This window comes from Galeopterus variegatus, unplaced genomic scaffold (assembly GCF_000696425.1).
Source record: "Galeopterus variegatus unplaced genomic scaffold, G_variegatus-3.0.2 Scaffold94, whole genome shotgun sequence".
Taxonomy (NCBI): domain Eukaryota; kingdom Metazoa; phylum Chordata; class Mammalia; order Dermoptera; family Cynocephalidae; genus Galeopterus; species Galeopterus variegatus.
In genome coordinates, this window is record NW_007726205.1 from 208,559 (window position 1) to 230,068 (window position 21,510).

Consider the following 21,510-nt stretch of genomic DNA (forward strand, 5'->3'; position numbering starts at 1 on the left):
AGTAATAGCAGAACAGTACTCTCTTCTCAAGAAATTCTAAGCTTGTTTGAAAGGAATATTGAAAAGACACATTTGCATAGGAACATCCAGTGCAATTAATACAGGCCAGACAGATGCACCACGTGATGACATTTCACTCAACGGCAGACCACAACTGTGATGATGGTCCCATAAGATCGCAGTGGTTATACCATAGAGCCTTGATATGTAGTGGGCTGTACCATCCAGGTCTGTGCAAGTGCACCCTGTGATGTTCCCACAACAATGAAATCACCTAAGGGTGATGAATTAGTCCATTTCTGTTGCTCATAACAGAACACCTAAAACTGAGTAATTTATAAAGAAATGAAATTTATTTCTTATGCTTTCAGAGGCTGGGAAGTCTGAAGTCCAGGGGGCACATCTGGTGAGAGCTCTACAGCAATGCAAGAATTTGCTGAACAAGAGAGCTAACCTGCTCACTGGCTCTCCTCATAAAACCATCAGAACCAGACCAAATACTCCAAGAATGGATCAATCCATTCACAAGGACAATGTCCTCACAATCTAATCACCTCATAAAGGCCCCACTTTTCAAATATCATAATTGGATTTCCCATCCTTTTAACGCTGTCACAGTGTGGGTTAGGTCTCCAGTACATGAACCTTTGTGGGATACATTTGACCTATAGCAGACAAATTTCTCAGAATGTATCTCCATTTTGGGGCCGGCCCGGTGGTGCACTGCTACAGTGCGCCACTTGGGAGCGCGGCGGCGCTCCCGCTGAGGGTTCGGATCCCACGTACAGACCAGTTCCCGCTCACTGGCTGAGCGAGGTGCGGGCGCGGCACCAAGGGTTGCGGTCCCGTTGCTGGTCCCAGTCCGGTACGGGCGTGACACTGAGGGTTGTGATCCGTTGCCGGACATGAAAAAAGACAAAAAAAGAAAAAAAAAGAAAAAAAAAATGATGGCTTTGAGATGGAGCTGTTTCTTAAGGAAGAAAGGAGAAGAGGACATTCATCATAATGTTTTGAATAACAGTGGTGAAAACAGAGCAAGTGAAATGTCAGTAACAGGGTACAAAAAAAAAAAAAAGAAAAAAAAAAAAAAAAAGAATGTATCTCCATTTTTAAGTGACACACAGCTGTACATAATTGTTAGGGCCAATCAAATAATGCAGAAACACCTTACACCGAAGGAATATAGCCCAGCTTATCAAATAACATCATGTCTTTATCTTGTCTGATCCCAGCACTGAGTGGTTATTCCAGCAAAATGAGTAAAAACCAGGATTCTGTTTCAAGTCTGCTTTCATGATAGGAAATAACAGGTAATATTTCCCAACTGTCTTCCTCAAGTTCTAGTACTTTCATGGGAAACTGAGAAATCCAGGCCTCTTTCCCCAAGACAGAGACAACCTTTAGGGAAAGAGATGCATAAAGAAAGAAAATGTTCATGATCATTTTCAAACCTCAAGCTACAGTTCACAGCTCTTTTCTTTTTTTTTTTTGCAGTACTTAACTGTTTATTGACAGATAATAATTGCACATACTTATGGGTGCAATGTGATGCTTTGATGTATGCATACAATGTGTAATAATTAAATGAAGCTCTTTAACATACCCACCACTTCACACACTTGTCATTTGTGCTAAAACACTTAAAATCTACTCTGAGAGATTTTGATATATACATGTTATTAATAACTGTAGTCACCATGCTGTGCAGTAGATTTCATGAATTTATTCCTCCTGCATAACTGAAACTTTGTATCCTTTGACACACATCTTCCCAACTCACCCACCCTCTTCCCAGCCCCAGGTAATCACCATTCTACTCTCTGTTTCCACGAGTTTGACTTTTTCAGAATCCAGAGATAAGTGAGATCATGCAGTATGTATCTTTCTGTGTCTGGCTTATTTCATTTAACATAATGTCCTCCAGGCTCATCTATGTTGGTGCAAATGACAACATTTCCTCCTTTTTCAAGGCTGAATAGTATTCCCTCTTATAGTTACCACATTTTTTCTAATCTCCTTAGTCTTATTTTCTACCACCTAAAGGGCATTGTAACTTGGATGACTTCATCACCTTTACCTCATCATGTCCCAAATGTATCATCAACCCATCTTTCCAGCATGCCCCTGGTGATCGCTGCCTCCCCAGTATCCAGGATCTCAAATCATGTCACTGCCATTGACTTTCCAAGCCAACACTACCTAAGGTCTCCTAAATTCTGCTGTTATCCCTGTTTCAAGAACCTATGAGTCAGCATGTTCTGTCAATACCATTTCTAACCACCCTCCCACCACCACACCCACCCATACCACTACCCTGTCTCCATTACTACAACAATAATGTTGCCAAGTTTAGAGGAATCCAAGTCGATCCAAGAGAAGTGCATCCAATCTCTTCTCATTTGGTGCCATCTTGCTTCCCAGCCAAACCAATCAATACTATGTATCTAGAGCTCTCCTTCTAAAACAGAATATGAATCACACCATTTCTGGGCTAAAAATCTCCGTACTGCCTTTCATATGAATTCTAAATATTTGGCGAGGTCTGCTAGGCCACCTCTACCATTCTGATGATACTTACTCTTTCTTTCTCCCAATTGTTTTATCTCTTTGTTTAACTTAATTTAATCTATTTTTTTATTAAAACATAATTGATTGTACATCTCTGTGGGGTACCATGTTGAATCTCCATACTTGTGTGCAATATGTGATGCTCAAATCAGGATAATTAGCACATTCAGCATTACACAATGTAATCATTTTTTTCAACCATGGTTTAAAAAAATTAGATAAAACTTTCTGTACTATTCTTTTTACTCATAGATGGAAGTGGGTGAGGATATATAGAGCAAATATACTTGGATTCATTTCTAATAAGACAGTGACTAATTCCATGAGGAAATGATGAACCACATCAGGCAGATTTTGCCTGATTTTATTCTGGAAATTAAGGCAGTGGAAGATGACTTTCTGGTACATGACCCACTCCCATCTTCAAAAAGCTCATACAAAATGGAAAAAAAGTTAACTTTTCATTTCAGTTAGTCAACTAATGAGCCCATCTACAAGCATCAACTAATTTAATGAGATTGGCTTCACCATATTGTCTGGCAACTACTCTGGGTGTGTAATTTTTTAGGTACTTTAATAAATATCAAATTATACAACATGTAATATAACCTACAAGTTGTATGGAATTTACCATCAGGGAGCATACAATACAATCAGGGATTCTCACCCTCGGCACTGGTGACATTTGGGACCCAATGATGGTGTGCTGTAGGAATCGTCTTGTGCATTGTAGTATGTTAACAACATCCATGTTCTTTACACACTACATACCAGTAGCACCCACCCTCCCAGTTCCAACAGCCAAAACTGTTTCCAGACATTGCCAAATATCCTCCAGGTGGCAGAATCACTCCCTGTGGTTGAACTCTGCCTTATGATTTACATAAACTCAACGAAAAATTTACTTGGGTACTCTGTTTCAGACAATATGCTAAGCACTAAAAAAAAGAGAAGTAAATAAATGAATAAATAAACAAATAGAAGAAAAAGTAAATAGTCACTATCACCAACGTATGTCACAGTCTAAGGCGGAGGTGATCACGTGCATGTACAAGTACAGCGTGTACAAGGGTACATCAAAAAGCTCATGGAAAGATTTGCACTGTTTTTTACTTCTATTTTGCCAAGATCTTTTTGAAATGCCTTCATATGTGGAAGTGCTGAAAGTACAGAGACAGTACAGAAGCAAGAAAGATTTACACAGGGATGGATGAAGCAATATAAAGAAAAAAAAAAGAAAACCTTTCCAGAGATGGCACTATCTATTCAGGGTTTTGATGCATAAATAGGAATTCGCCTGGCATCACGGAGGACATAGAAGTGTGACAAGGTTTCCTTGAGCTGGCCATCAGAAAGACAAAATACCATCCTGAGGATATCAAGACTAAAAACTTGAAACTTCTGGACAATAACAATTGACGTATTATCATTTGATGCAAAACTATACAAACCACAAGGGCCCTAAGACTTCAGAAAATGTGAAAAGCAGTAGATTAAGCAGGCCACACTTCTGCAGGAGTATGAGAGCCTAACACAGACCTTTACTTCCAAATTTGAAATTAAATGCTTCAACTGCTTTGCTTTGGATGATTTTATGTGAACAAGGAAAACATTATTGAATATCAATGATCAGTTTATATTTAAGAATTTTTTTTAGCTCCCTTTGATGCAAAATATTGGCCATGGGGCATAAGGGAATGAAAAAGAATTAGGTGATCCTCTCTGCCTTCTTAGAACTGGACACCTGCAGCAATTCTCAGTATTTAGACTGTGGGCAACCTGCTTCACTGTCATTTGGGGCTGTCTGCTGAACAGGCCCATCCCTGGTCCCTACGCAAACTAAATGGAATTAGATCATCTAGACCCGGGCCCATGGAATCTGCATGTTAAATGGTTAAACCATTTTATTCTTACCAGTCTGGTCTAACTTTCACAGCAACCTGCAATTTAAATATATACAATTGTAGATCAAATATGTTGCTATATGCAGAAAATGAGTATAAGAACAATCTCACAGCTAGATATATAATCAAAAGAATGGAAATCATCATGTTAAAGGGACACCTGCACTCCCATGTTCATCACAGCTCTATTTGCAATAGCCAAGAGTTGGAACCAACCTAAACATCCATCAACGGATGACTGGATAAGGAAAATGTGGTATGTATACACCATGGAATACTATTCAGCCATAAAAGGAATTAAATTCTGCCATGTGCAGCAAAATGGATGATCTTGGAGAAAATTCTACGTGAAATAAGCCAGACACAGAAAGAGAAATACCACATGTCCTCGCTCATATGTGGGAGCAAAGAAATAAATTTAAGAAAACAGCAATATATGTTACCAAAGGGTCTCCTAAGCATGAAGATTAACCAGGTTTTATATTTTTAAAAAAAGAATAATTAGAGATTACTAAGTGGAGAAAACTCCCGAGTAAAGATGAAAAAATTAATAAAAGTCTTGGAATCAAGATTGTATCAATGGTCAAATCTATTTTTTTACTTCTGTTTTCTTTTTCTTGAGTAAAAGAGATGAGACTCAAATGGAGATTAGAGGTTTGAGAAGTAGACTATGTATAATTATAGATGTATAATATGTGTAATTAAAATATATATAATTATAATGAAAGATGAAAGAAAACCCTGGGCAACTTGTATTTCTATACTAACTTTTTTTTCCTTGAGACTGTTAAACACATTACAAATGGCTTCAGGAACCTGCCACTCTGTTTTTCTTCTGCTTCTTGAGAGGAAGCATATTATAAGCCCATTAAAAACCTGTGTATTAATTTGGAGGCTAAAACGCTGCTGAAAGCCATAGCTCCTTGGTGAATTAAACAGGGTTACTTTTAGAGAAATAAATTAATTGCTTGTGACAAACTCAAAGTAGCAAGTGAAGATGCAGTAAGAAGGCAATAGAGTGGCCTAAAGGAAGAGAAACTGCAGGAGGTAGAAGGCATTTTATTAAAGAGAAAGTCAAGAGACTGTGTGCAGGTAGAGCTTTATAGACCACAGGGAAGTCAGGTTGAAAACAGTCTGTTTGCATGCTCGTAGAGGTTGTGTTTCCCATGCAGACCATCTTTACGAAGAGGCCTTGCTGTTGCAGCTACAAGTTCAGACCTGTCTGCTTTTTCAGAGAGTCACTCCTGCTTCCATCTCACCTGGAGATGCCTGGGAGTTGACACTTCTGCACACCCTGAAAGCTAGCTGCTAGCTGATGCCTAACTGATGGGGCTAAGCTTCATTGGTTCCGGGTGAGAAACAGCCTCTGAGACAATTTGTGCTCTAGAGCTCCTCCTGAGATCAAGCTGAGGGGCTCCCTGGGTTTTACACCTGCTTCCCTTAGTCTTTTATGGATCCCCCCTGAGAGCACCTGCTCAACTCAGGTCCTACCACTAGAGAACCAAACTTTAAGCAGGTGCTATTTGCACAACACTTAAGGTGCTTAATGCTTTAAATCGTAGTTATGTATAATATGTGAAGAAATACTGAGTACTTTAAACAAAAGTATCTTCACACAAATAAACAGATTATAAGTAGCAGACACTATAGTATTATTATTTGCTACTAAATCACAATTATGTTTTTTTTTTCTTTTTCCCCCCTTTTTATTGAAACGTATTTTATTGATACGTATTTGCAGGTACAGAGTTATATTTCAATATTTGTATACTTTGTGTGATGATAAAATCAGGGTAATTAGCATATTCATCATTGCAAAACTTAATCATTTGTGATGTGAACATTTGATCTCCTCTCTTCTAGCTATTTGGTGACATGTAGTAAATTGTTAATGATAGATGCCTTGCTCAACTGTACACCAATAGAACTTATTTTGAGTTTATAACCAACCTCTCACTGTCTGTCTTCCCCTGTCCCCTTTCCCGCCTCTAGTAACCACAGTTCTTAAAGTCATGGAATATTTTGAATGTCTATGGGTTTATTGTATTCTGCACATAACTGCTCCATTGACTGAAAAGAAGTTCAGCAAAAATCTCTAATGTAGATTGAGTTCAAGGTCACTGTTGATGTGTACTCCTAGAACTGGGAACTCCCTAGCACAAGTGATTATAGGATTGCTCCAACAACATTTCAGTGACCTGCCACAGTGCCAACCATTTCACAGTCAGTGATTTATTTTACTAATTTAAGTGCTGACATTTTACCTTATTAGAATATGGAGTTGAAATTCCTCTCCAGTAGGGAGAGTATCCAAGAACAAAGGGGACCTGAAACACGTATGGTTTCTGCTTTGGAGGACAGAGAGTCAGTTATGCACTCAAGGTTCTCAACCCTGTCTGCACATTGCAGTGATGTGCACAGTTTTGAAAGGATACATAAAGCCCAGGATCACTGAGGATAAATTGAATCAATCCTTAGGGGGAAAACACCCACACACAAAAAATTAGTTTTTGGTGTGGAGTCTGCACGCCCTAGATGATGTGGATAACTTGGGTTTGTAAACAGCAAGAAAATATCAAGTGTCCAGACTATGAAAAGTAGGATGTCTGGACTTAACCCTCACAATAGTAAAGGATTCTAGGCTGTTTTAGTACAGGAAAAAGGCAAGCCCACCGGGACAGACAGAAGACCTACTGTGGTGGCCGTTCATAGCACCTGAGGATCCACAGGACGGTGGAAAAGAGTAATGTCCTATCAAAAACCAATGCAAAGAGACTGTACACCCAAGCTCATTGTAATAGTGAAAGAATACACAAAGGAAGGTCACAGAAAATACAATATTTCCGGAGTTGAAGCCACTCCAATGGAGATGTCTCTGACATTTCTAAGGGAAAAGGAGGGTTTTGTTTATTTGCAGGACAGTTTAATAAAATAATCAGGATCATCAAAAAAGGGAGTAACCAGGTGGGAATGTGCATAGCATTAATGGGTTCACTGGAAAGAATTATGACCCAAAGACTCCAGGTTCTGAAAAGTACCAAGAAATAAAAGCTGAGGGAGGATTAACATGGCCAAGGATTTTATTGGTTTTAGTGTTTTTTCTTCTTTTGCTTTAATATTAAGTTGGCTTCATGCATCCAAGTTGCTGAGGGTCCTGAATAATGTCAGGGAACCCCTCCTGTAACATCCAGTTATAAAATACTCTGTGTCCAGAGCCAGCACTTGCGACATTGAAAAATGACTGGGAGCTGAATACCCTTCCCAATCATGGTATCAGGGTGTGGTTTCCAAGACCCCTGACCCCAGGAGTTGCATGTCAGTCTGACAGCTGACAACATTTCTTCATACACATGGAATTCTTTGGAAACAAAACATTCCCCAGCTACTAATCAGTACATGTCCCTTATATTATTAAACATGAATTTCTTTTTTTTTTTTTTTTTTTGTCTTTTGTCTTTTTTCCGTGTCCTGGCAACGGATTGCAACCCTCAGTGTTGCCCCCGTACTGGACCGGGGACCGGCAACGGGATCGCAAACCTCGGCGTTGCCCCCGCGCCTCGCTCAGCCAGTGAGCGGGAACCGGTCTGTATATGGGATCCGAACCCTCGGACGCGAGTGCTGCCGCGCTTCCCAAGCAGCGCACCATCCAGTGCGCCACCGGGCCGGCCCTAAACATGAATTTCTTAAGACTAAGGAAATGGAAGGGTACTTCAAAAAGTTCATGGAAAGATTTGTGTTACCTTTCTTATTTTATTTTTATTTTTATTTTTTTTTTTGTCCTTTGTGAGACCGGCCACACCGCGCTCAGCCAGTGAGCACTGTGAGCGAACCGGTCATCCCTATATAGGATCCGAACCCGCGGCGGGAGCGCCACTGTGCTCCCAGCGCCGCACTCTCCCGAGTGCGCCACGGGCTCGGCCCTTGTTACACCTTTCAATTCTATTTTTTCATGAACTTTTTGAACTACTCTTCTGTACTTGAAAGTGCTTTAATTTTGAGTCAATTGATCTCCAATATTACTAAAAAGGGATTGCATTCCGTGGGGAATTGACTGGGGACTTCATAGAACATCTTTCACATTTTTAAAAATATTCTTTTAGCATCTTTCTCATATTTTTCTAACCAAATTTCTGTGTCGAAATTCAAGCCATTATGTAACTGACCAATCTCACAAGCTCAGACCTTGTGAAAAATCATTAAACCTGTTCTACACATTTGTTTACAATTTCAGTTAAATGATATTATTGATATTTTTTGACTATTGAGAAAAAAAATCCAGTTAAATTCAGTTTGCATTTACTAAATATATCATTTAATATTGTCCACTTTACTATCATTTAAATTCTTTGTACAGCAAACATCTTTATTGTTTTGCCCTGTCCTGGCAAATTTTAAGTGACATTCATAAAATCGTAATGTACCTACTTCTGGTCTCTTTATTCCTTATGATTCTGGTCCTCACTCTAGAATCTGTATTTCTGCTCAATTCTGGATCAGTACAGCAACTTCATTTTAAAATTTAAAATACATCAATACTTTTTTTGAGGGGGAGCTGCCTGGCTTGAGGATCAAAATTCATGACCTTGGTATTACAAGGCTGTGCTCTAACCAACTGAGCTAACTGGCCAGACCCAATACTTATTTTTTAATTATAAAAATAATTTAAGTTATGATTAAAATAGTAATAAATAGTTTCAAGAAATTACTTAATATTATTTACATAGGTATCTTGCTGACTACCAAAAAAAAAAAAAAATCAACAAATCACCATCTTACATTGTGGAGTATCCAATAAAACAAATATATTTCACAGGGCCTAGTTTCTTGTACTTTCAGGTTTAGTCTAACTTCTTAAAAGTACATATAAAATGTTGACCTTGCAAAAAACAGGAAATTTTCCCCCAGGCTATAGTCTCTGTCGTAAGATAAAAAATTGTAACACAGCAAGGTTGCTGGTTCAAAGACAGGTAAGTTACTTGATTGATATGTAAAGATACTGGGAAGTTGTGTAGGAAGAAGGAATGTTTGCTAAAATAAAGCTTTGTTGGTGGATCACTTAATTACCTAATAGAATGTCATCTGACTTTTTTTACTGAATGTTACCAGCCTATATTGTTAAACTATAACCCCACCTATGTTCTTTTCCTGTCAATTCCTGATCTGGAGAATAAGTGCAGGAAAAGAACCCCAATTCATGGTTAATTTTCCAAATGAAAGGATGCCTCTCTCTTGAGGGTTCTGGGAGATCAACCACTTTGGTGCTTCTCACTGCTCAGAAGAGATGGGCTTTGAGTAATCTCTTGTGGCTCTGTCACCCAGGGGAAAAGGGGTGACAAATCCGTGGGAGGCAAAGCAACATTACCTCCGTTCATAAAAAGAAATTATTGGAACTAAATCAATCCTTTGATATGGACTACATTTGTGAGGTGTATGTGTAATGCTAAAAACCATGCAAGTGCCCTACACTAGTGTGGTCATACAACTAAAGTAAAATGTAATCCTAAGAAAACAATAAAAGTGCTACCTAACAGAAAAATCCCTTACACTGTTTCAGCTTTTAAATTCAAATGTAAAATAATTAAAATCAAATAAAATTAAAATTTAATTCCTCATTTGCACTGTTCACACTTCAAATGCTCAAAAGTGATACATGGCCATTGGCTACCAAATTGGATAGTTCATCTTTAGAGAAATCACTGAAAACAAAACACAAAGTATAACTTGCTGGTCAGTAGGGAGATAAAATGGTAAATTGAAGTACTCAATCTAAAGAATGCCGGACAAGAGGAAAAAAAATAACAATAAGACAAATAGAAAACATATACCAAGATGGCAAAATTCCACCTGCTCGTGTTCATGATTGCATTACTATAGATGATCCAAACATTCCAATGAAAACACAGATTGAACTCACACAAAAAGAAGACATGACTGCATTCTTTTTATAAGAAACACAATTTAATATAATGTCTCAGAAGGGGTTAAAAGGAAACAATAGAACTGTGCAATACAAAAAGGGAACCCTAATGTAAAATTAAGTTAGTAATAATATATCAGTACTGACTGATAATTGTAACAAATGTACCACACAAATGTAACTTTCAAAGATAGGAGAAACTGTGTATGTGTGTAGGGGGAAGGTAGGGGAACTATCTACTTTCTTTTCGATTTCTCTGTTAACCTGAAACAGTTATAAAAATTTTAGAACAAGAAAAAAAAATCAAAAAGAGAGAGAGAGAGAAAAAAAAAGCATGTATGATGCAAATGTGAATCATAGGAAAGCAAAGAAACAATGTGAATATCTGACAAAGTATACTCCAGGCTAAAAACTATTAGCAGAGATAAAGAGGGAAATTTCAAAAGAACACATAGTCAATTCATTACGACAATTCTGTATACACTTAGTATAAGAACTTCAGAGCATACAGATTAAAAAAAAAAAAAAAACGATAGAAAGGCATGGAAAAACAGACAAACCCTCAATTATATTTAGAGATTTCAACATTCCCCTCTCAGGAATTGCTAAAACAAGTAGGCAGAAAATCAATAAGAATATGGCATGTAGAAACAACACTATCAACGTAATTGACGTTTATGAAACACTATACTACATAATGATAGAATGTGCATTCTTTACAGGTTCCCATGTAAAGGTTCCCAGGTTTCACGCTGGGCTGTGAAACCAGTCTTGATAAATCTGCAACAATCGCAGTCTGAGCACAGTGGAGTTAAAATTAACACAAACACACACACAGCTAACGAATTCCTGTTTGGAATTTTAAAAAACACATCTAAATAGCCTACGGGTAGAAGAAAAAATTACAAGAGAAATGAGAAAATATTGTAACTGAAGGAAAATAAAAACACAACATAACAATGGTAGTTTGTAGGTAAAGCTTAGTGACTGGAGAGAAACTTAATGCTTTTAATGCTCATATTATAAAATAAGAAAGGTCTCAAAGTAAAAAAAAAAAAAAAGTGAAAGTATGCTTCCACTTTAAGAAGCTAGGAAAGAACTTAAAGTCTAAGTAGAAGGATGAAAATAATAACATATTTTTAAAAAATGAAATAGAAAAAAGGGAAAGAGTACAGAAAGTCAGTAAAACCAGAAGATGATTCTTCTAACAAGAGGCACGAAACTGATAGCCTTTAGCCAGACTTCCCAAAAACATTTTTAACAATATCAAGGATTTAATAATGTAAATTATCATAAATTTTGCAAATTTTAAAAACATATTATGAAAAACTTGATGACAACAAATTCAAAATCTTGAAAGAAAGAAATCTAAATCCTTGAGAAATGTAACTGAAATGGATGAAATGAGAAATAGAAAATATGAATAGCCTGAATCTATTAAGCAAATTAAATTTATAACCGAAAGCTTCCAATAAATAAAATTCTATCACTAGGCAGTTTCACTGGTAAATTCTACCAAGTGTTTAAGAACTAAATAATACCAATTCTACATAAACTCTACCAAAAATTAAAAAGGAGGAATTATTTTCTAAATTATTTTATTTTATTTTATTTTATTATTATTTTTTTTTTTTTTGTCTTTTTTCCGTGTCCGGCAATGGATCGCAACCCTCAGTGTTGCCCCCGTACCGGACCAGGGACCGGCCATGGGATCGCAACCATCGGTGTTGCTCCCGTGCCTCGCTCAGCCAGTAAGCGGGAACCGGTCTGTATGTGGGATCCGAACCCTCGGGCGGGAGCGCCGCCGCGCTTCCCAAGCGGCGCACTATCCAGTGCGCCACCGGGCCGGCCCCTAAATTATTTTATTAAACCAGATAAAGATATCCAAACCAGAGAAGACATTATCAATATCTCTCATGGACATAAATGCAGAAATCTTGGGCAAAATATTAGAAAATCAAATCAGGTAAGATATAATATAGAAAATAAAGAATAACCAATTGAGGTTTATCTCAGGAATGCAAATATGATTCAGCATTAACAAATCAAGTAATGGAATTCACCATATTAACAGATTAAAAGAGAAAAATATATTCTTTCATTAGATGCAGAAAAAATATTTGACAAAAGTTGACAGTACTAACCAAAAAAGCAAACAGTACTAACCAAAAAAACAAAGCGTAAAATGGTACAACCATCTTGGTAAACAAGCTCAGAAGAGAAAGAAACTAAACCTCAAGAGAAGCATCTCAAAAAAAAAAAAAAAGAAATAAAGAATGCAACACTGAAAGACTTTTACACTAAGGTCCACTTTTCTTTAACATGATACTGGGTGTTCAGGAGGAAAATAGAATTAAAAGCATCCGTACTGCCAAGAAGTTGGTAAAATCATCTTTGTTTGAAAATGTCATTATTGTTGATGTAAGAAATCCTATGGACTCTGCAAAAAACCCAAAAAATATATTGGAAATATAAGAGCATTAAGCAAGGAACTGAATACAGGAGAAGTATATGAAACCAACCATATATTTTATACAAGCAAAAACCTACTGGAAATTCCATTTTAAAAACACAATTACCAAAAAAAACCCCTAAATACTGAGAGATACATTTAACGAAATAACTGCAAAACATGTCCAAAGAAAACTACAAAACATTGCTGAGAGAAATTAAAGGATAATTTAATAAATGGTATTGCGCCAACATGATTGGGATAATAAATATTGTTAAAATGTTGTTTCTCCTCAAATTGACCTGTTGATTCAACATAATTCAAGTCAAACTTTTATGTAGAAATTAACAAATTGATTTTGAGACTTGTACTGAAATCCCAAAGACCAAGGACAGCCAAAACAATAACCTGATTGTTTAAGTCTTTCTTCAAAACATCAATACACAAGACAGTATAGTATTTGTGTAGAGAGACATATAGAACTGAACGAAATGGTGTCAAAAATATACCCACAGATATATAAGCAATTAATTTTCAACAGTTACCAAGATTACTCAATGAAGGAAAACAAATAGACTTTAAATTAAAAGTGCTGAAACATCTAGAATTATATATGTTTTAACCATAAACTAAGACCACACTTTCTAAAAGTAACTTGAAATTGACCATTAACCTAAAGATATAACCTAAAACTCTACAACTTTTTGAAGAAATCAGAGAAAAACTTTGTGACCTATGATTGCCAAATGTGTTTTTTTAAGAACACAAATAACAAAAACCATAAAAAATAAAATACTGAAATTTATCAAACTTTAAAGTTTCTAATTTTCTGTAGATACCATTAAGACACTAAAAAGCAAGCCTCAGACAGAGGAGTATTTCAATACATAGATCTCACAAATTGTTTGTACTCTATGTGATAAACTCTTATGTCTCAAGTCCAATAATATAATTTTATTAAAATGGGCAAATATTCAAACAGACACTTCACAAAATAGGCTATATGCATGACAAATACACACGTAAAAAAGATGCTCAGCTTCAGAACATACCAGGCAGATACAAAGTGAAACCACAATGAGATATCACCAAGCCACTAGGAAGTCTAAATAACAAAAATAAATAAATAAAATAAAAATCTGTAAAGACAAGAAACACATCTGACAATACTGTATATTGCTGATTTTGTGGAACAATTGGAACCCTCATATTTGCTTGCAGAAGCGTAAAATGGTACAACCATCTTGGTAAACAGTTTGGCAATTTATTTTAATATTACCCATATACTTGTCATACAACCTAGTTAGATAACTAGTAGAGAAATACCTAAGAGATGGAAAAACCTGTGTCCCTTCAAAGACTTTTATCCATACATTTCTAGCAGCAGTATCCTAATGACTCCACATGGGAAATAAGCCAAGCATCCGATGCCAGGTGAATGAAGGATCACTTTAAGGTCCGTTCTGATGAGCGTCTGCCACTCGGCAGTAAGTAGGAACAATTTACACAACAACCATGTAGGTGCTTCTTATAAAAAGTCCAGCCTCACATTTGATGTTTGGTGGAGGAGAGTTTTCAAGCCCCACATCTGGGCAAGTTCATAAGATAAGAAAGTCTTTATACACATTCTCTGGGTGCCAACAGATAATTCAAAATATACATACCCCAGGCTGTGCCCACCAGCAACAATAAAAACCAAACTCACTATCCTCGGCTATGCTTAAATCATTCCAGATGAAGACAGAACTCTCCTATATTGCTGGTGGGAGTATAAATTGGTACAGCCACTGTGGAAGACAGTATAAAATTTCCTCAGGGAACCAAAAATACATCTACTGTAGGACTGAGGTATGTCACTACTGGGTTTATACCCAAAGGAAATGAAATCAATATGTCAAAAAGACACCTGCACTCCCGTGTTAATCCTGGTGCTATTCACAATAGCCAAGAGATGGAGTCCACCTAAATTTCCATCAGTGGGTGAATGCATAAAGAAACTGCGGTGTACATACCCAATGGAATATTACTCAGCCATAACAAGAAATGACATCCTATCATTTGCAGCAACATGGGTGGAACTGGAAACCATCATGTTAAGTGAAATGAGTCGGGTACAGAAAGACAAATACCACATGATCTCACTCATATGTGGAATCAAAAAAAAAAGTGGTTCTCATAGAAGTAGAGAGCAGAATAATGGCTACCAGAGGCCGAGAGGGGATCTGGGGTAGTGGGGGGAGAAGCGGTGGGTTAACAGGTACAAAACTATGCTATCCACCCAAAGTGAATCACTGCGCAGTATATGCATGTATTGAAACAATACACTGCAGCTCACAAACGTGTATAGGTAAATGTTAAAATATTTTGAATTAAAAAAAAAACATTCTGAATGAAGCTGTGTCCCTAATCCTGATTCCCCATGAACTCTCATTATGTGAATGACAAATACGCTCATACCTTTACCATCCATCTAGGCATCCTAACCATTTTGGAGTGAGGGAAGGGTGGAGTTGTGGATTGCACCATCTGCATGACAGCTGCAAGACATCTCAAAACACAACTCAAAGTGAAAAGAAAAACCAGAAAAAAAGAGGTTAAATTGTATGATTCCATTCCTATGAAAATCTAAAAATGATAAACTACGTATAAAACTAGATATTGAAAGAAAATAAGTGGCTTCCAGAGGCTACAGGGAGTGGTGGAAGGGAAGCTAATTACAAAAAGACTCAAAAGAATATTGATATATTCTGATATATGTGATATGAGAATATCTCAAAAGAATATATGATATATTATGATAGTTTTACTAATTAACCATGATTATATATTTGTCAAGCCCATTAAATGGTCCACGTTAAGAGGGTGCATTTTTTCATACATGAATTATACTGTGATGACATTGTTTCTTTTTAAGAAAAGGGTTAAAATAGGTGGGAGGGCTTGGTGTGTATAAGAAATTCTTATGAAAGCTGATGTGGAAAATGTGGTTCAATTAACAGGTGAACAGTTAACAGGTGAACAAGCAGCACTGAGTGTCCAGGTGACATTAAAGACATAAAAGGCAAAACTTGCCAACCAGTGTTGACATTAACAATGTTTTTCCCACTTTCCCCAACAGTGATGAATGTGAAAAAATAATGGCAGGACTTAGCTAAGACTCTAAGATGCTTTTTTTTTTTCTTTTAAATTTACATCAATTTTAAGTGGCAGTTTATATATAATGGGGAAAAAACACATTCATCATCCAAATGCAAGATTGAAAACAGCATTTTCGTAACAACAACAAAAACGCTAAGTGTTAATAGCATGTACATGAATTCAAGAAGGACCAGCCTTTCTGTATGTAGCACACAGTTTATTTAACAATATGATATAAAGAATGAGTTTGGTACTTTTCCATTCTACACAGTGATTGAAACCTCTTGAATTTCCTTATTTATAGTAATTATAGCATGTGCATGATTTACACTAGAATTGCTTTTCCTCATTTAAAGTTTCACATAGGAAAAAAGCATGCTACTTCTCTGTTAACATTAGCATGGTCTAAGAGAGGGACCATCCCTCTTTTTTGTCTAAAGCCAGTTTTATCAAAGAAGCAAAGCAGCAATTGCTACATCTGCAAGGTGGGAGTTTCACTTCAGCCAGTGTGAATGATAGTCAAAGCCTTCACGGGAAGGGTTCTCTCAAAGATGTAGATGAGAAAAGACCATTGTGTTTAGCATGCTGAGAGACTGGGAAATTTAGAAAATTTACCGTATAACCCCCCAAAATATAGAATGAAGACTTAGGTATGGAGGTACATACACTGTGTTCAATGCATGAAGAAGACAGTGTTAACGGTTGTGGTATCACATGGTGATAGAATTACCCATTAAACTAAAGAGTACAATCACTTTTAAAAGATGCTTGTCTTAAAAGATGTACAAATGACTGACAAGCATATGAAAAAATGCTCGACATCACTAATCATCAGGGATTTGCAAATTAAAAACACAAGACATCACCTCACATCTGTTAGGATGGCTATTATTGAAAAGACAAAATATAACAAGTGTCCATGAGGATGTGAAGAAAAGGAAACCCTTATGCTTTCATGGGACTATAAATCTATACAGTCATTACAGAAAACAATATGGAGATTCCTCAATAAATTAAATATACAACTATCATATGACTCAGTGTTCCCACTACAGGGTATATATGCAAAGGACGTAAAATCAGTATGCTTAAGAAATAATTGTGCTCCCGTGTTCATTGCAGCATTATTCACAATAGAAGAGATAAAATCAACCTGTCCACCAGTGGGTGAACAGATAAAGAAAATGTGACATACTTACACCATGGAATACTATTCAGCCTTGAAAGTTCCTAGCAAGGCTGCGTGAAGATCTTGTCCTCATCCGCAGGCTCAACTGGGGAATGGTCCTTTTCTAACTCTCTCAAGTTGTTGGCAGAAATCCTTTTGTATACAGGACACAAGGAAGCTTGTATCTTCAGTCAGCCGAGACCTCAAGAGAGATGAAGTCCTATATACATTAGTCCCCCCTTACCCATGATTTTAGTTACCTGTGGTCAACGGTGGTCCAAAAATATTAAACGGAAAATTTCAGAAATAAGCAATTCATAAATTCTAAATCGTGAACCATTCTGGGCAGTGGGGTAAAATTTCACACCACCTGATTCTGTCCCACTCAGGATGTGAATCAGCTCTTTGTCCACACATCACTTCATACCCTTTTTAGTCATCAAATTAGCAGATCATGAGAAGAAGATGTCTAGGGAGAGAGAGGGACCACATTCCCATAGCTTTTATTCTAGTATCTTTTTATAACTGTTCTATTTTATTATTAGTGATGGTTGTTCATCTCTTACTGTGCCTGACTGATAAGTGAAACTTTATCATACGTATGTCATGCATAGGAAAATCATAGTGTATATATGGTTTGTTACTATCCTTTGTTCCAGGCATCCTCTGGGAGTTTTGGAATATATCCCTGTGGATAAGAAAAAGAGGGAAACTACTGAAATATAATCATGAAAATGGTGACTTAACACCAGCGCTGTGTCCTCTTGGTTAGAAGCAAGTCACTCATCCCACCAAACTCAAGAGGAGGGGATTATATAGGGACTTGAACCCCAGGAGGTGCGGACCACTGGTAAGGCCACTTAAAATCTGTCCATCACCGTGACCCAGGAGTGCGTGAAATGCTTTAGAAAGCTTACTGAGTGTCCATAAAAAAGTTTACTATAGGAGAGTCAGAGTGATTCTGATTCTGTAGAGTTGTCCAGGGAATCCTCCCCTGTCTCTGAGGTGCAGATTTATAAAGATCAGAGACTCCCTTGTTTTGAAATTCTAATATGGCATCATGGCAGACTGAAGTTTTGGAGGGGGATTTATGGGTCTATGTTTTGTTCAGACAAGATCTTTGGCGATCTGAGTTTACATAATTATTTTCACATCCCATGGCCCTGCTGAGTCCTTTGTGCTCCAAGAATATTCATGAAATAAACAGGTTCTCAGGGTGTTAAATTTGTTTCTTAGGCCCCCAGGAAAGCCCTGGACTGTATGACTTTAATGCAAGGTGAAAAGCTTGCTTTCTGTACTCCTGCCTGCTGTTAAATCACCGTTGATCTACATTGCTTTGTTTGATAATGTAAACTGCCTCGGGATGTGAGTATAAGAAAACTGCCTCTAACATGGCACTGTCGGATCAGACGATCATAAATAACAACAAAGTGCAAATGTTTGTTCTTGATTCTGGTCCAGCTGTGTCCAAGGCATGTAAAACAAAAGATTGCCTAACTCAGTCTTCTTTTACCCAATTGCATTTTCTAGGGGGGCTATGTAGGTAGAGAGTCAGATTGTTGAAATCCTTTTTATCCCATTATTCTTGAACATTCTGCCCTCCCTTTTACTCTGTAATCAAATGTTCAACAAATATTACCTGCTTTAGGTATGATTTACCTGCTTTCCTCCCTTAAGGAAAAATAAAGAAAATTCTGACTTGTACTTGAAGGTAAACTCGATTCTTCCTCCTCCCCAAAGAAGCCTGCCCAACCATTGATATTCTCATTAATAAGTCATCCTGCCACGGAAGGAAACGACGTCTCCATTTTTGAGGCAAGGGAAACCTGTCATGTTGTCAGCCTGGGTTATCCTCCTATCATTTGATAGCCCAACCAGCTCCAATCGGGGTATTTTATGGCCCCATATGTGCCTGGTTCTGCTGGGGCAACTCTGATTTAATGCCACAGCAACTGTTCTGCAAGTGAAGAAAAACAGCTTCACCCTAAAGAAAAATAGAGTGCATTCAAGAACAATCCACCATGCCCAGCCGAGGAGATGTCCAGTGAATATATCCACTTACTGGACGTGCAGATATTTAACAGGTAGCTTGGAGGGTCCCTGCCCTTTGCAAGAAGTATGATTCTAATGCATCTCCAGTCTCCCCTCTCTCTATCTGCATTTCAACAGTAGAAGGAATGTCATAGTCTGAATTTGAAGCATGTTTCTCAAAATTAATGAGGATGAGTGAAATCAAGTTAGGGATAGTGTTTTGGTTTTAAGATCTTCTGACATTTTAAACCAATTAACTAGCTGAGGCCACGAAGATAATTAAGAGACTGATGAGGTCAGTCGCTTCCTCCGAAGAAAACACAGAAACTCCTGGGACTCAAATGTAGGTTTCGTACCTATAAATTATTCACTCCAATTAACCATTAGGCATAGGTCCTGTGCACAGAAAAAAAAAAAAAAAAAAAAAAAGACCTCGTATCCAGTCTAGGTAAGATAAAGAAAGTGAGAAGTTTAATGACAGATTCTCTTGTCATGTAAGCAGCCACCGGCATTCTCACAAGCACAGGTAACATTTTCTCAGGTATTATTAATATCTGATTTTACACTTAGCCTTAGAAAATAGGGTATGTTCACCAGATATGTGGAGTAAAACACAGGTTCTGTTTTCTTTTTGATTAACTTTCTATTCCATGATCCATCAAGCATCCTAGTTTTAAGTCATTACTATTGACACACAATGAAACAATGGATGTCCAAAACGTTCACATGGGCAAAAGGGTAGACTCTTAGATTTGAAAAGCACTAAGGGACCTTAGACAAAATGTAGTAACGTTATCAACCTGCCATGTCCGGAGGGTCCTTCAGAGCCATGTGCATAAGAAACTGGGATGCACCCCATTCCTGGATATGTCTGGTACCCAGGAGGAAAATGCAAAACTTGACCAGAATAGCTTCAATTAAGAAATTGCCTCAACGAGAAGAAGTTTGGTCAGTTTAATGTTTTGGTCATTGAAGGCAGCTCTCACCAGACAGGGGTGTCTGAGATACCTGTTGTCCCAGGATCTTGCACCCAGGAACTCATAATGAGTCTCAGGGAACCCCCGGGTGGCACAGGAGACAGATTGAAGGAGTGGAGGCATTGAGCTGCACACAACACCATAGACATTTCCTTATGAAAAAATCTATAAGATTCAGGTATTCATTGTGTCACTGTAGTGCTCATATTCATAAAGTGTATCTCAGAAGCACAGTTCTCACAAATTCTGCATACACTATAGCGTTGCCATAGTGAGTTGAAGCTTTTGAGGTACTTAATAGAATTTAGTCTCATTCCAGGATGCCCGTCCCTCATTGTAGCTGGGGCCAGGGAGCTTGGCCTCAAGTTCCAAATCAATGTCAAGCACCCGGAATTTTGCAGGTAGAGGAGTTATTCATTGTTCACAAAAGATTAATGCATGAGTTACCTCAAGACACCTCCCTTGAACTTCTGAATGAATGGGAAAGAATCTAGGCACACGTAGAACTCCTGCAAAGAAACTGTGGAACTTACCTAAGGAACTGTAGTTTATCCCTGGTAATGGCAACCCATTTTAAGGTCATATTGGAGGAGCCTGGGAAACCCAAGTACGATTAATTTGAAGAACTCATTCCCAGAGTGGCACCACTTACTTGGTGGTTGAGCATAAACAAGAAACAATGCTCTCGACTGACAGGTATATCTCGTTTCTTGGTCCTGCACAAATAGAATTTCATTAAAATGAAATTGGGGGGGCATATGTTGAATAATTGTGCATGCCTCAGATTCCAGTCGTTCTAGTTTCAGTAAAAGATGTGGCTCTCTACAGAGTTACCTCAATCATATCACTGCTGATAGGCACCAGACACTAACATCTACATACTTTTGATAGTATTCTTAATTCATGCTATACCCACTGACACCAAAAAAAATCCTCAAGAATAAATTCTGGAGGAAACTGACAATAGAAAAAAACCTGAAACCAAGAACATCACCACTGAAATGACAACCTGGTCAATATATGTGATGATCCTATAATTCCATAAATAACCTTTGCAGATGGCGCCACCTCTGTATAACAATATAATAAGATTTACCCTAGATTACAATCTAGTAGTATTGGAGTTACAGGATAAATCTGAGTAAAAGCAAGGTCATAGTTGTTTCAGATTTAAATGACCTTTGTATCATTCACAGATAAGATGCACTATTTTGAAAATAAAACCCATAAACTGGCCAAAAGATTCATTTGAGGCAAAATACACAAGTGTAGCCTTTTCAGCATAGCAATGTGTTAACATATCGGTGCCAGTTTCTCCTTGTCTGCATTAATTCGTTGGCATAATAAAAAGTGGC